This window comes from Platichthys flesus, chromosome 10 (assembly GCF_949316205.1).
Source record: "Platichthys flesus chromosome 10, fPlaFle2.1, whole genome shotgun sequence".
NCBI classification, from domain to species: Eukaryota; Metazoa; Chordata; class Actinopteri; order Pleuronectiformes; family Pleuronectidae; genus Platichthys; species Platichthys flesus.
In genome coordinates this window covers 24,027,485-24,039,568 of record NC_084954.1, presented here as the reverse complement: position 1 = coordinate 24,039,568, position 12,084 = coordinate 24,027,485, and the positions used below count along the sequence as shown (strand labels likewise).

Genomic DNA, 12,084 nt, shown 5'->3' with positions numbered 1-12,084 from the left:
GAGGCCCACCGCGAAGGTGGTGACTGAGACCGAGAGGCTCCACCGCTGCTCTCGAGCAGAGGGCCATGCTGACTCTGGTTTCTCTACATAACGCACAAGTCTTTCGCCTTTTACTAAAGACCTCCGTGGAGAGGAACAAACATGAGTTGAATCTATTTTTGGCAGGCTTTGCTGTTTGGCTGAGCCTTATGAAATTGTGAAAAGTCAAAGAGCTGTCTAGGTCAGCAATCAGGTGTCCACAAAGGAGAGCTTGGGCGGAGGTGATGAGCAGCCATTGTAATGCACACCTACAAACGGGGTACCACAGCAAGGGAGATTTGTGCCAAGAGGTTAGCGTGGACATCCAACACTTGTGGATTATCGCTTCTCGGCCTTTTGGCTAAGATCTAGCCAGGTGAGAAGGGTTTGCGGACGTGGATTGTCATAATGACGTCAGCAACAGTTTCACAGCAGGGACTTCCCGTGCTGAAAAATACTTTGAGATTCATTTGGAAGAGTACTGAAGTTTTTTTGGATAGGAGAGAATTTGGAGTTAATATTCTTTTTGGAGCCTTGTCCCTCAAGATAGATGACCTCCTCTGCTTGCAGAGAAATGCCACCGACCGTTTTTTTGATGTTACGTTCTATAATCTCACCAAGATGGAGGAAACGAAAAGGTTGGCTGATCGTTTGGCTGATGGACCACTGAGGGAGTACCAGATTCAAAGCCTTTGCCGAACTGGTGAGCGTGTTATCACAATTCATAACTATAATCCCTGGGTAACTGAAGAAGCAACCAGATACTTCCTTTCTAAGCATGTGACAGTGATTTCGAGCATGAGGGAAATCAGGGACTCTCTTGACGTTTGGACTGGAAAAAGACAATGTCGTGTGCGGCTGAAGGATGACCCAGATGGTCACGATGGCTACCACCACCCCCCTGCCTCCTTCACCATAGGCACAAATAGAGGATATCTGTACTACTCGGGCCAGCCTATTTACTGCAGAAAATGCACAGACTTTGGTCACACGGCAGAATCCTGCACGCAGGTGAGGTGCAGAAATTGCAAGGGTCTAGGACACAAAATGGGGACTTGTGACCGTTCCAGAAAATGCAATCTTTGTGGGTCTGAAGGACATTTATTTAAGCACTGCCCTGAGGTCCGCTCCTCCTATGCAAGCATTGTAAGGCGACCAATGTGCGAAGATCCTGATGCCTCCTCCCTGAGAGCAATTAACGAGGTAATTGATCAAATGTTTGTGGACAATGAGATTGAGGCAAATGTGGTTGATCCACCTGAACGAGCACCTCCCCCAGAGAAGAAGAAGGGGGAGGAGACTACAACCTCAGAGGAGAGCCAACCTGTTCCTGAGTGGACCACAGTGGAAAGCAGGGGAGGCAAGGGGAAAAAAAGGAGGATCGAGACAAGCGCTGTGCCCCTGGGAGTGGATAGCGTGTTCAGTGTTCTTTCTGAGGTTGTGGAGGAGTCGCAGGAGGAAGGGGAGATGGAGGGGCTGCAGGTGAACAGCGATCAGGATGTGAAGGCTGCTGCCAGGGTGGATGGGCTGGAGGGTGGAGAACATGGACAAATTCCAGTGCAGACTGAGGTGACAGACTCTGACGGCAGCATGCCCCCGTCCGGGTGTGTCCTGGTGGAGTCCCTGGCTCCGAACAACTCTGACAGGGATTTGGTTTCAGAGCAATGCTCATTGCTTCCAGAGGGTAATACCCCCAACTCAGGGCACGCGGTGCCCGAGGAAAAGACACATAGGGAAGGCATTGAATTTGACTGTGAAGTTGAAAATTAGAGAAAACACAGTGTCTCGTCTTTGATGGTTTGTTTGTTTGTTTTGTTTTTTGTCTCATTCCTCATTTACCAGAATGTCCTCATTACATATAGTTTCCATAAATGTTAGAGGTTTGAGGAACAAGGCCAAAAGGGAAGTGGTCTTTTCTCATTTATGTTCAATCAACTTTTCTTTATGCCTTTTGCAAGAGGTCCACTTGAAAAATGAAGACGACGTGAACCTATTCTCAAAAGAGTGGACCAAAGGTGAATCTAGGTGGAGCATTGGGGGGGTCCATTCATCTGGGGTGGGAACACTATGTGGGAATAATGAAGTCCAAGTGGTTGGCAGTTTTTCAGTGGTACAGGGGAGGGTTTTGGTAACAGATATTGACTGGAAGGGAAAGGGGTTAAGAGTTATTAACATATATGCCCACTCTTCTCCAAAGGAGAGAAGGGAGCTTTTTCTTAGTCTTGACACTGCTTTCATGACCAACCGCCATGTGGTAATTGGAGGAGACTTCAATTCCCAAAGTGAGGGCAGCAAGGCCGAGGCCAGTTTAATAAATATTGTTACAAAGTATAATTTGGTGGATTCATATAAAAAAGCTAACCCAGACGATCTTGGCTTCACATGGTCAAATAGTAGAGGGGCGAAGAGTAGGATAGACTATATATTTTGTCCGGTAGAATTTCAGGTGACAGGGGCGAAAGTATCACCAGTTTTTTACACAGATCACAACATGCTCTCAGTAAAACTAACCTCAATGATGATCAAAAATGGTAAAGGGTATTGGAAATTAAACAACAATATTCTAGAGCTCCAGCAGTTTAGGGTAGCATTAAAGTGTTTTCTAAAAGATTGCTTTCATATGAGAGTATTTTATGAAAATGTCTGTGAATGGTGGGAAAGCACAAAGCTGCGTATTAGATACTACACACAGAATTACTCAAAAGAATCAAGGAAAGAGGAATTTAAATTATACTACCGACTGCAAAAAGCCATAAATAAATTAATGGAACAGAGAAATGCAGGTGGACAAATTGATAAGGACTTGCTGAAACATTTGCAAGATAAACAGAGGTTATTTTTTCACAACAGAGCAGAGGCCTATAAATTCCGGTGTCTTAGAGAGAAGTGGGAGAGTGACGAAAAGTGTTCTCCCTACTTCTTTAGACAGTCCAAAGCACAGGCAAAGAGGAGGAGCATAGTTTCCGTTTTAAATGAAACAGGTGAGGAGATTAACGATCCTGATGGGATTGCTCAAGTTATCTCTAATCATTTTTCTACGTTTTTTAAAGCAGAAAAGGTTGACTACATGAAAGGTGCAACATTGTTAGACAATATAGACAGATTCATACCTGAAGATCTGAGAACAGAGCTAGATAAAGATTTTACTTTAGAAGAAATCCTGAGGGCAACCATGTCTTTGAAAAAGGGCAAGGTGCCAGGAATAGATGGGATCACAAAAGAATTTTATATAATATTTTGGGAAGACATTGGGTCATGGCTGTTAGAGTTGTTCACTTATATATGTACATCTGGGATTATGGGGGAATCCATGAGAAAAGGGGTGATATCCCTGCTGTTTAAAAAAGGTGATGTCAACAAAATATCAAACTACAGGCCTCTAACAATGCTTTGTACAGATTATAAGATTTTTAGTAAGGTTTTGACAAACCGTTTGGTGTCAGCTCTACCCTTAATCATCGGCTCAGATCAGACATGTGCAGTACCTGGCAGGCAACTAAACTGGAATTTACAAATGCATAGAGATATACTATCTTATTCTCAGGACAGAAATATACCACTAATTGTCCTCAGTCTTGACCAGGAAAAAGCCTTTGACAGAGTTGATCACAATTTTTTGTTTAGGACACTAAAGAAATTTGGCTTCGGTGCTAGATTCAGGAGTTGGTTGAGGATTTTATACACAGAAGTCGGAAGCAGTGTTAATGTTAATGGCAACCTTGGTGAATTCTTTAAACAAACCAGAGGGGTCAGACAGGGATGTCCAGCATCAGCCCCCTTGTATGTGCTATTCATTGAAACGCTGGCATGTGCAATCAGGAAAAATGTTAACATCAAGGGTATACAGCTGCCTGGTGGTGAATCCTTGACCATATCCCAGTATGCAGATGACACTGTACTGTATTTAAAAGATGATTTCTGTCTGCGCGAAGCTATGCAGGTCATCGACACATTCTCAGTTGCTTCTGGTTCTAGAGTCAATACAGGAAAATCCCAAATCAAATACTTTGGAAAGTGGAAGGACAGAGTTGATAACCCTTTAGGGTTCTCTCTGTGTGCGGGGCCAATGACTTTACTGGGAATATCCTTTGGAAATAACAATGATGGAGAAACTAATTGGGAGACAAAATTGGGAAAAGTGCTGAAAAAACTAAATATGTGGAAATTAAGAAGGCTGTCCATTAGTGGTAAGATTTTGGTTATTAAATCTGATTTATTGCCGACATTACTTCATGTGGCTTATATTTTCCCCATGCCGGCTTTAGTTTGTTTAAAACTTCAAAAATCTCTGTTTCAGTTCATATGGGGAGGGTATGAATACATTAAAAGAGCTACAATGTATCAGCCGGTCGAAAGAGGTGGTAGGGACATGCCAAATTTAGGTTTGAAGTTCAAAGTTTTGTTTTTTTCAAATACATGTAGAATAATGTTAAACCCACCTGAACACAAATGCCAACCATTGATTAAATTCTGGCTCTCTATCCATCTGAGACCTCTTGTGGCGAAATGGGAAAACAGTTTTCCGAAAGCAGAGGTCATGCCAGATCATTATAAAAAAATGATAAGTTGGGCAAAGAAATACAAGGAGTGTTGGAAAAGAGATTCAGTAGTTAATCACAAAAAGCTGTATGAAACGTTGATTGCTAAGTTTGACCCTAAAGATGGTTTGCATGTTCATAGTGACGTGTGGAGAAGAACCCAATGCAAGAGTCTAGAAAACAGATTAAGAGATTTTAATTGGTTGGTGCTTCATAGGAAATTACCTGTGAGGAATACTCTATTTAATCATGATTTAACATTAAATAGGATATGCCCGAGACGTGGATGCAATGGGGTAGAAACCGTGGAACATGCATTATTTGAATGTCCCTTTGCAAAACAATTGTGGAAGAAATTGGGCCAAAGATTCGGGTTTCTAAAAGAGGTGAATTGGGAAAAAGTTCTGTTCATGGATTTTAGTTTAGAGGGGGACAAAGGTGTGTGCAAAGCCTTAGAACTTACATCAATTGTGAAGGCTAAGTTATGGGAGGTAAGAGGTAGTATAATAAATGAGACGGAAAAGTGGTCGATAGAAAACACTACACACAGTATTGAAGACATTATGCGGCGAAAACTTAAATTGGAGGCGAGCAAATGGGGCATCGACTCAATTAAAGATCGATGGAAAATTATTTTTGACAATCTGTAGACTGAACTCATGAAAGAGTCTTTTATTGTACCTCCTCTTATTTTCTTTTAGTCCGATAGAATTCTGGAGGTCTTAAGATGTGGAGAGATGATGATCTTTGTAATGTAAAGTATTGTACTGCTCATGAGTGAATTAAATAAAAAAAAATTCCAAAAAAAAAAAAAAAAAAAAATCTGTTCTTATCAGTTTAATATCTGATATGTCCTCTATATGAGGACTACATATTAAGCAGATTTTTGGCAAGAGAAGCAGAAATTTGGAGCTTGCTCCCTTCTCTCCACGCATCGACCTAGCATTGCAGTGCCGCTGGGAACGGTGCACTCTGTTCTTACCTTGTAGAAAAGCAAACACTCAAACAATTGTGGAGGTTTCAAGATGAATTCTACACTGGGTCAATGAAACTGAGGGAATGGCCTGGCAGAGTTTGACAAGTGTGCAAAACTGCTCTGATGACTCACTGCCTTGTGAAGCGATTATGCATGAATCTCCAGGGGGTCACAATGAGCATCAACTGGATTCCAAATAGAATCAGAAGCATTTGTCAAAAACTGAAACGTGTTTTCACTCAACATCTCCTGGGAGACTTGGTGAGAAAGCAGAGTCCGCTTTTGGACCCAATGTAAGTGGTTCAGGGATGTATTGCTTAAAAAGGCTTAAAAGCCAATCACTAGTCAGGGCAGGAGCAAATAAAGCCTTGTATAATTTGTGTTGGCAGATGGGGGCGTGGTGGGAATGTTGTATACTAGAATCTGACATGCGGAAAGCAAAGAGAGGCCAACCGCGAAGGTGGTGACTGTGACCGAGAGGCTCCACCGCTGCTCTCGAGCAGAGGGCCATGCTGACTCTGGTTTCTCTTCATAACGCACAAGTCTTTCGCCTTTTACTAAAGACTTCCGTGGAGAGGAACAAACATGAGTTGAATCTATTTTTGGCAGGCTTTGCTGTATGGCTGAGCCTTATGAAATTGTGAAAAGTCAAAGAGCTGTCTAGGTCAGAAATCAAGTGTCCACAAAGGAGAGCTTGGGCGGAGGTGATGAACAGCAGCCATTGTTATGCACACCTACAAACGGGGTACCACAGCAAGGGAAATTTGTGCCAAGAGGTTAGCGTGGACATCCAACACTTGTGGATTATCGCTTCTCGGCCTTTTGGCTAAGATCAAGTGTAGTATCTGTTCTTATCAGTTTAATATCTGATATGTCCTCTATATGAGGACTACATATTAATCAGATATTTGGCAAGAGGAGCAGAAATTTGGAGCTTGCTCCCTTCTCTCCACGCATCGACCTAGCATTGCAGTGCCGCTGGGAACGGTGCACTCTGTTCTTACCTTGTAGAAAAGCAAACACTCAAACAATTGTGGAGGTTTCAAGGTGAATTCGACACTGGGTCAATGAAACTGAGGGAATGGCCTGGCAGAGTTTGACAAGTGTGCAAAACTGCTCTGATGACTCACTGCCTTGTAAAGCGATCATGCATGACTCTGCACGGGGTCACAATAAGCATCAACTAGATTCCAAATAGAATCAGAAGCGTTTGTCAAAAACTGAAACGTTTTTTCACTCAACATCTCCTGGGAGACTTGGTGAGAAAGCAGAGTCCGCTTTTGGACCCAATGTAAGTGGTTCAGGGATGTATCGCTTAAAAAGGCTTAAAAGCCAATCACTAGTCAGGGCAGGAGCAAATAAAGCCTTGTATAATTTGTGTTGGCAGATGGGGGCGTGGTGGGAATGTTGTATACTAGAATCTGACATGCGGAAAGCAAAGAGAGGCCCACCGCGAAGGTGGTGACTGTGACCGAGAGGCTCCACCGCTGCTCTCGAGCAGAGGGCCATGCTGACTCTGGTTTCTCTTCATAACGCACAAGTCTTTCGCCTTTTACTAAAGACTTCCGTGGAGAGGAACAAACATGAGTTGAATCTATTTTTGGCAGGCTTTGCTGTATGGCTGAGCCTTATGAAATTGTCAAAAGTCAAAGAGCTGTCTAGGTCAGAAATCAAGTGTCCACAAAGGAGAGCTTGGGCGGAGGTGATGAGCAGCAGCCATTGTTGTGCACACCTACAAACGGGGTACCACAGCAAGGGAGATTTGTGCCAAGAGGTTAGCTTGGACATCCAACACTTGTGGATTATCGCTTCTCGGCCTTTTGGCTAAGATCAAGTGTAGTATCTGTTCTTATCAGTTTAATATCTGATATGTCCTCTATATGAGGACTACATATTAAGCAGATTTTTGGCAAGAGGAGCAGAAATTTGGAGCTTGCTCCCTTCTCTCCACGCATCGACCTAGCATTGCAGTGCCGCTGGGAACGGTGCACTCTGTTCTTACCTTGTAGAAAAGCAAACACTCAAACAATTGTGGAGGTTTCAAGGTGAATTCTACACTGGGTCAATGAAACTGAGGGAATGGCCTGGCAGAGTTTGACAAGTGTGCAAAACTGCTCTGATGACTCACTGCCTTGTGAAGCGATTATGCATGACTCTGCACGGGGTCACAATGAGCATCAACTGGATTCCAAATAGAATCAGAAGCATTTGTCAAAAACTGAAACGTGTTTTCACTCAACATCTCCTGGGAGACTTGGTGAGAAAGCAGAGTCCGCTTTTGGACCCAATGTAAGTGGTTCAGGGATGTATTGCTTAAAAAGGCTTAAAAGCCAATCACTAGTCAGGGCAGGAGCAAATAAAGCCTTGTATAATTTGTGTTGGCAGATGGGGGCGTGGTGGGAATGTTGTATACTAGAATCTGACATGCGGAAAGCAAAGAGAGGCCCACCGCGAAGGTGGTGACTGAGACCGAGAGGCTCCACCGCTGCTCTCGAGCAGAGGGCCATGCTGATTCTGGTTTCTCTTCATAACGCACAAGTCTTTCGCCTTTTACTAAAGACTTCCGTGGAGAGGAACAAACATGAGTTGAATCTATTTTTGGCAGGCTTTGCTGTTTGGCTGAGCCTTATGAAATTGTGAAAAGTCAAAGAGCTGTCTAGGTCAGCAATCAGGTGTCCACAAAGGAGAGCTTGGGCGGAGGTGATGAGCAGCCATTGTAATGCACACCTACAAACGGGGTACCACAGCAAGGGAGATTTGTGCCAAGAGGTTAGCTTGGACATCCAACACTTGTGGATTATCGCTTCTCGGCCTTTTGGCTAAGATCAAGTGTAGTATCTGTTCTTATCAGTTTAATATCTGATATGTCCTCTATATGAGGACCACATATTAAGCAGATTTTTGGCAAGAGGAGCAGAAATTTGGAGCTTGCTCCCTTCTCTCCACGCATCGACCTAGCATTGCAGTGCCGCTGGGAACGGTGCACTCTGTTCTTACCTTGTAGAAAAGCAAACACTCAAACAATTGTGGAGGTTTCAAGGTGAATTCTACAATGGGTCAATGAAACTGAGGGAATGGCCTGGCAGAGTTTGACAAGTGTGCAAAACTGCTCTGATGACTCACTGCCTTGTGAAGCGATTATGCATGAATCTCCACGGGGTCACAATGAGCATCAACTGGATTCCAAATAGAATCAGAAGCATTTGTCAAAAACTGAAACGTGTTTTCACTCAACATCTCCTGGGAGACTTGGTGAGAAAGCAGAGTCCGCTTTTGGACCCAATGTAAGTGGTTCAGGGATGTATTGCTTAAAAAGGCTTAAAAGCCAATCACTAGTCAGGGCAGGAGCAAATAAAGCCTTGTATAATTTGTGTTGGCAGATGGGGGCGTGGTGGGAATGTTGTATACTAGAATCTGACATGCGGAAAGCAAAGAGAGGCCCACCGCGAAGGTGGTGACTGTGACCGAGAGGCTCCACCGCTGCTCTCGAGCAGAGGGCCATGCTGACTCTGGTTTCTCTTCATAACGCACAAGTCTTTCGCCTTTTACTAAAGACTTCCGTGGAGAGGAACAAACATGAGTTGAATCTATTTTTGGCAGGCTTTGCTGTATGGCTGAGCCTTATGAAATTGTGAAAAGTCAAAGAGCTGTTTAGGTCAGCAATCAAGTGTCCACAAAGGAGAGCTTGGGCGGAGGTGATGAGCAGCCATTGTTATGCACACCTACAAACGGGGTACCACAGCAAGGGTGATTTGTGCCAAGTGGTTAGCTTGGACATCCAACACTTGTGGATTATCGCTTCTCGGCCTTTTGGCTAAGATCTAGCCAGGTGAGAAGGGTTTGCGGACGTGGATGTCATAATGACGTCAGCAACAGTTTCACAGCAGGTTCCCGTGCTGAAAAATACTTTGAGATTCATTTGGAAGAGTACTGAAGTTTTTTTGGATAGGAGAGAATTTGGAGTTAATATTCTTTTTGGAGCCTTGTCCCTCAAGATAGATGACCTCCTCTGCTTGCAGAGAAATGCCACCGACCGTTTTTTTGATGTTACGTTCTATAATCTCACCAAGATGGAGGAAACGAAAAGGTTGGCTGATCGTTTGGCTGATGGACCACTGAGGGAGTACCAGATTCAAAGCCTTTGCCGAACTGGTGAGCGTGTTATCACAATTCATAACTATAATCCCTGGGTAACTGAAGAAGCAACCAGATACTTCCTTTCTAAGCATGTGACAGTGATTTCGAGCATGAGGGAAATCAGGGACTCTCTTGACGTTTGGACTGGAAAAAGACAATGTCGTGTGCGGCTGAAGGATGACCCAGATGGTCACGATGGCTACCACCACCCCCCTGCCTCCTTCACCATAGGCACAAATAGAGGATATCTGTACTACTCGGGCCAGCCTATTTACTGCAGAAAATGCACAGACTTTGGTCACACGGCAGAATCCTGCACGCAGGTGAGGTGCAGAAATTGCAAGGGTCTAGGACACAAAATGGGGACTTGTGACCGTTCCAGAAAATGCAATCTTTGTGGGTCTGAAGGACATTTATTTAAGCACTGCCCTGAGGTCCGCTCCTCCTATGCAAGCATTGTAAGGCGACCAATGTGCGAAGATCCTGATGCCTCCTCCCTGAGAGCAATTAACGAGGTAATTGATCAAATGTTTGTGGACAATGAGATTGAGGCAAATGTGGTTGATCCACCTGAACGAGCACCTCCCCCAGAGAAGAAGAAGGGGGAGGAGACTACAACCTCAGAGGAGAGCCAACCTGTTCCTGAGTGGACCACAGTGGAAAGCAGGGGAGGCAAGGGGAAAAAAAGGAGGATCGAGACAAGCGCTGTGCCCCTGGGAGTGGATAGCGTGTTCAGTGTTCTTTCTGAGGTTGTGGAGGAGTCGCAGGAGGAAGGGGAGATGGAGGGGCTGCAGGTGAACAGCGATCAGGATGTGAAGGCTGCTGCCAGGGTGGATGGGCTGGAGGGTGGAGAACATGGACAAATTCCAGTGCAGACTGAGGTGACAGACTCTGACGGCAGCATGCCCCCGTCCGGGTGTGTCCTGGTGGAGTCCCTGGCTCCGAACAACTCTGACAGGGATTTGGTTTCAGAGCAATGCTCATTGCTTCCAGAGGGTAATACCCCCAACTCAGGGCACGCGGTGCCCGAGGAAAAGACACATAGGGAAGGCATTGAATTTGACTGTGAAGTTGAAAATTAGAGAAAACACAGTGTCTCGTCTTTGATGGTTTGTTTGTTTGTTTTGTTTTTTGTCTCATTCCTCATTTACCAGAATGTCCTCATTACATATAGTTTCCATAAATGTTAGAGGTTTGAGGAACAAGGCCAAAAGGGAAGTGGTCTTTTCTCATTTATGTTCAATCAACTTTTCTTTATGCCTTTTGCAAGAGGTCCACTTGAAAAATGAAGACGACGTGAACCTATTCTCAAAAGAGTGGACCAAAGGTGAATCTAGGTGGAGCATTGGGGGGTCCATTCATCTGGGGTGGGAACACTATGTGGGAATAATGAAGTCCAAGTGGTTGGCAGTTTTTCAGTGGTACAGGGGAGGGTTTTGGTAACAGATATTGACTGGAAGGGAAAGGGGTTAAGAGTTATTAACATATATGCCCACTCTTCTCCAAAGGAGAGAAGGGAGCTTTTTCTTAGTCTTGACACTGCTTTCATGACCAACCGCCATGTGGTAATTGGAGGAGACTTCAATTCCCAAAGTGAGGGCAGCAAGGCCGAGGCCAGTTTAATAAATATTGTTACAAAGTATAATTTGGTGGATTCATATAAAAAAGCTAACCCAGACGATCTTGGCTTCACATGGTCAAATAGTAGAGGGGCGAAGAGTAGGATAGACTATATATTTTGTCCGGTAGAATTTCAGGTGACAGGGGCGAAAGTATCACCAGTTTTTTACACAGATCACAACATGCTCTCAGTAAAACTAACCTCAATGATGATCAAAAATGGTAAAGGGTATTGGAAATTAAACAACAATATTCTAGAGCTCCAGCAGTTTACGGTAGCATTAAAGTGTTTTCTAAAAGATTGCTTTCATATGAGAGTATTTTATGAAAATGTCTGTGAATGGTGGGAAAGCACAAAGCTGCGTATTAGATACTACACACAGAATTACTCAAAAGAATCAAGGAAAGAGGAATTTAAATTATACTACCGACTGCAAAAAGCCATAAATAAATTAATGGAACAGAGAAATGCAGGTGGACAAATTGATAAGGACTTGCTGAAACATTTGCAAGATAAACAGAGGTTATTTTTTCACAACAGAGCAGAGGCCTATAAATTCCGGTGTCTTAGAGAGAAGTGGGAGAGTGACGAAAAGTGTTCTCCCTACTTCTTTAGACAGTCCAAAGCACAGGCAAAGAGGAGGAGCATAGTTTCCGTTTTAAATGAAACAGGTGAGGAGATTAACGATCCTGATGGGATTGCTCAAGTTATCTCTAATCATTTTTCTACGTTTTTTAAAGCAGAAAAGGTTGACTACATGAAAGGTGCAACATTGTTAGACAATATAGACAGAT

At 43.8% G+C, this 12,084-nt stretch overlaps 9 non-coding genes across 9 annotated transcripts; all 9 read left to right on the top strand.

Annotated features, from left to right (window-relative positions):
• Positions 1–69: 69 nt before the first annotated feature.
• On the top strand, positions 70–182 carry LOC133963851 (U5 spliceosomal RNA). Its single transcript, XR_009923332.1, has one exon. It is a non-coding gene; the product is annotated as a U5 spliceosomal RNA (small nuclear RNA).
• A 5,166-nt stretch (positions 183–5,348) lies between these two features.
• Positions 5,349–5,532, top strand: LOC133963071 (U2 spliceosomal RNA). Its single transcript, XR_009922609.1, has one exon. It is a non-coding gene; the product is annotated as a U2 spliceosomal RNA (small nuclear RNA).
• Positions 5,533–6,045: 513 nt separating this feature from the next.
• LOC133963210 (U5 spliceosomal RNA) lies at positions 6,046–6,158 on the top strand. Its single transcript, XR_009922721.1, has one exon. It is a non-coding gene; the product is annotated as a U5 spliceosomal RNA (small nuclear RNA).
• Positions 6,159–6,338: 180 nt separating this feature from the next.
• On the top strand, positions 6,339–6,530 carry LOC133962680 (U2 spliceosomal RNA). Its single transcript, XR_009922259.1, has one exon. It is a non-coding gene; the product is annotated as a U2 spliceosomal RNA (small nuclear RNA).
• Positions 6,531–7,043: 513 nt separating this feature from the next.
• On the top strand, positions 7,044–7,156 carry LOC133963209 (U5 spliceosomal RNA). Its single transcript, XR_009922720.1, has one exon. It is a non-coding gene; the product is annotated as a U5 spliceosomal RNA (small nuclear RNA).
• A 180-nt stretch (positions 7,157–7,336) lies between these two features.
• Positions 7,337–7,528, top strand: LOC133964130 (U2 spliceosomal RNA). The gene has a single exon (XR_009923600.1). It is a non-coding gene; the product is annotated as a U2 spliceosomal RNA (small nuclear RNA).
• A 513-nt stretch (positions 7,529–8,041) lies between these two features.
• Positions 8,042–8,154, top strand: LOC133963792 (U5 spliceosomal RNA). Its single transcript, XR_009923276.1, has one exon. It is a non-coding gene; the product is annotated as a U5 spliceosomal RNA (small nuclear RNA).
• A 177-nt stretch (positions 8,155–8,331) lies between these two features.
• LOC133962601 (U2 spliceosomal RNA) lies at positions 8,332–8,523 on the top strand. Its single transcript, XR_009922184.1, has one exon. It is a non-coding gene; the product is annotated as a U2 spliceosomal RNA (small nuclear RNA).
• A 513-nt stretch (positions 8,524–9,036) lies between these two features.
• LOC133963208 (U5 spliceosomal RNA) lies at positions 9,037–9,149 on the top strand. Its single transcript, XR_009922719.1, has one exon. It is a non-coding gene; the product is annotated as a U5 spliceosomal RNA (small nuclear RNA).
• Positions 9,150–12,084: the final 2,935 nt, after the last annotated feature.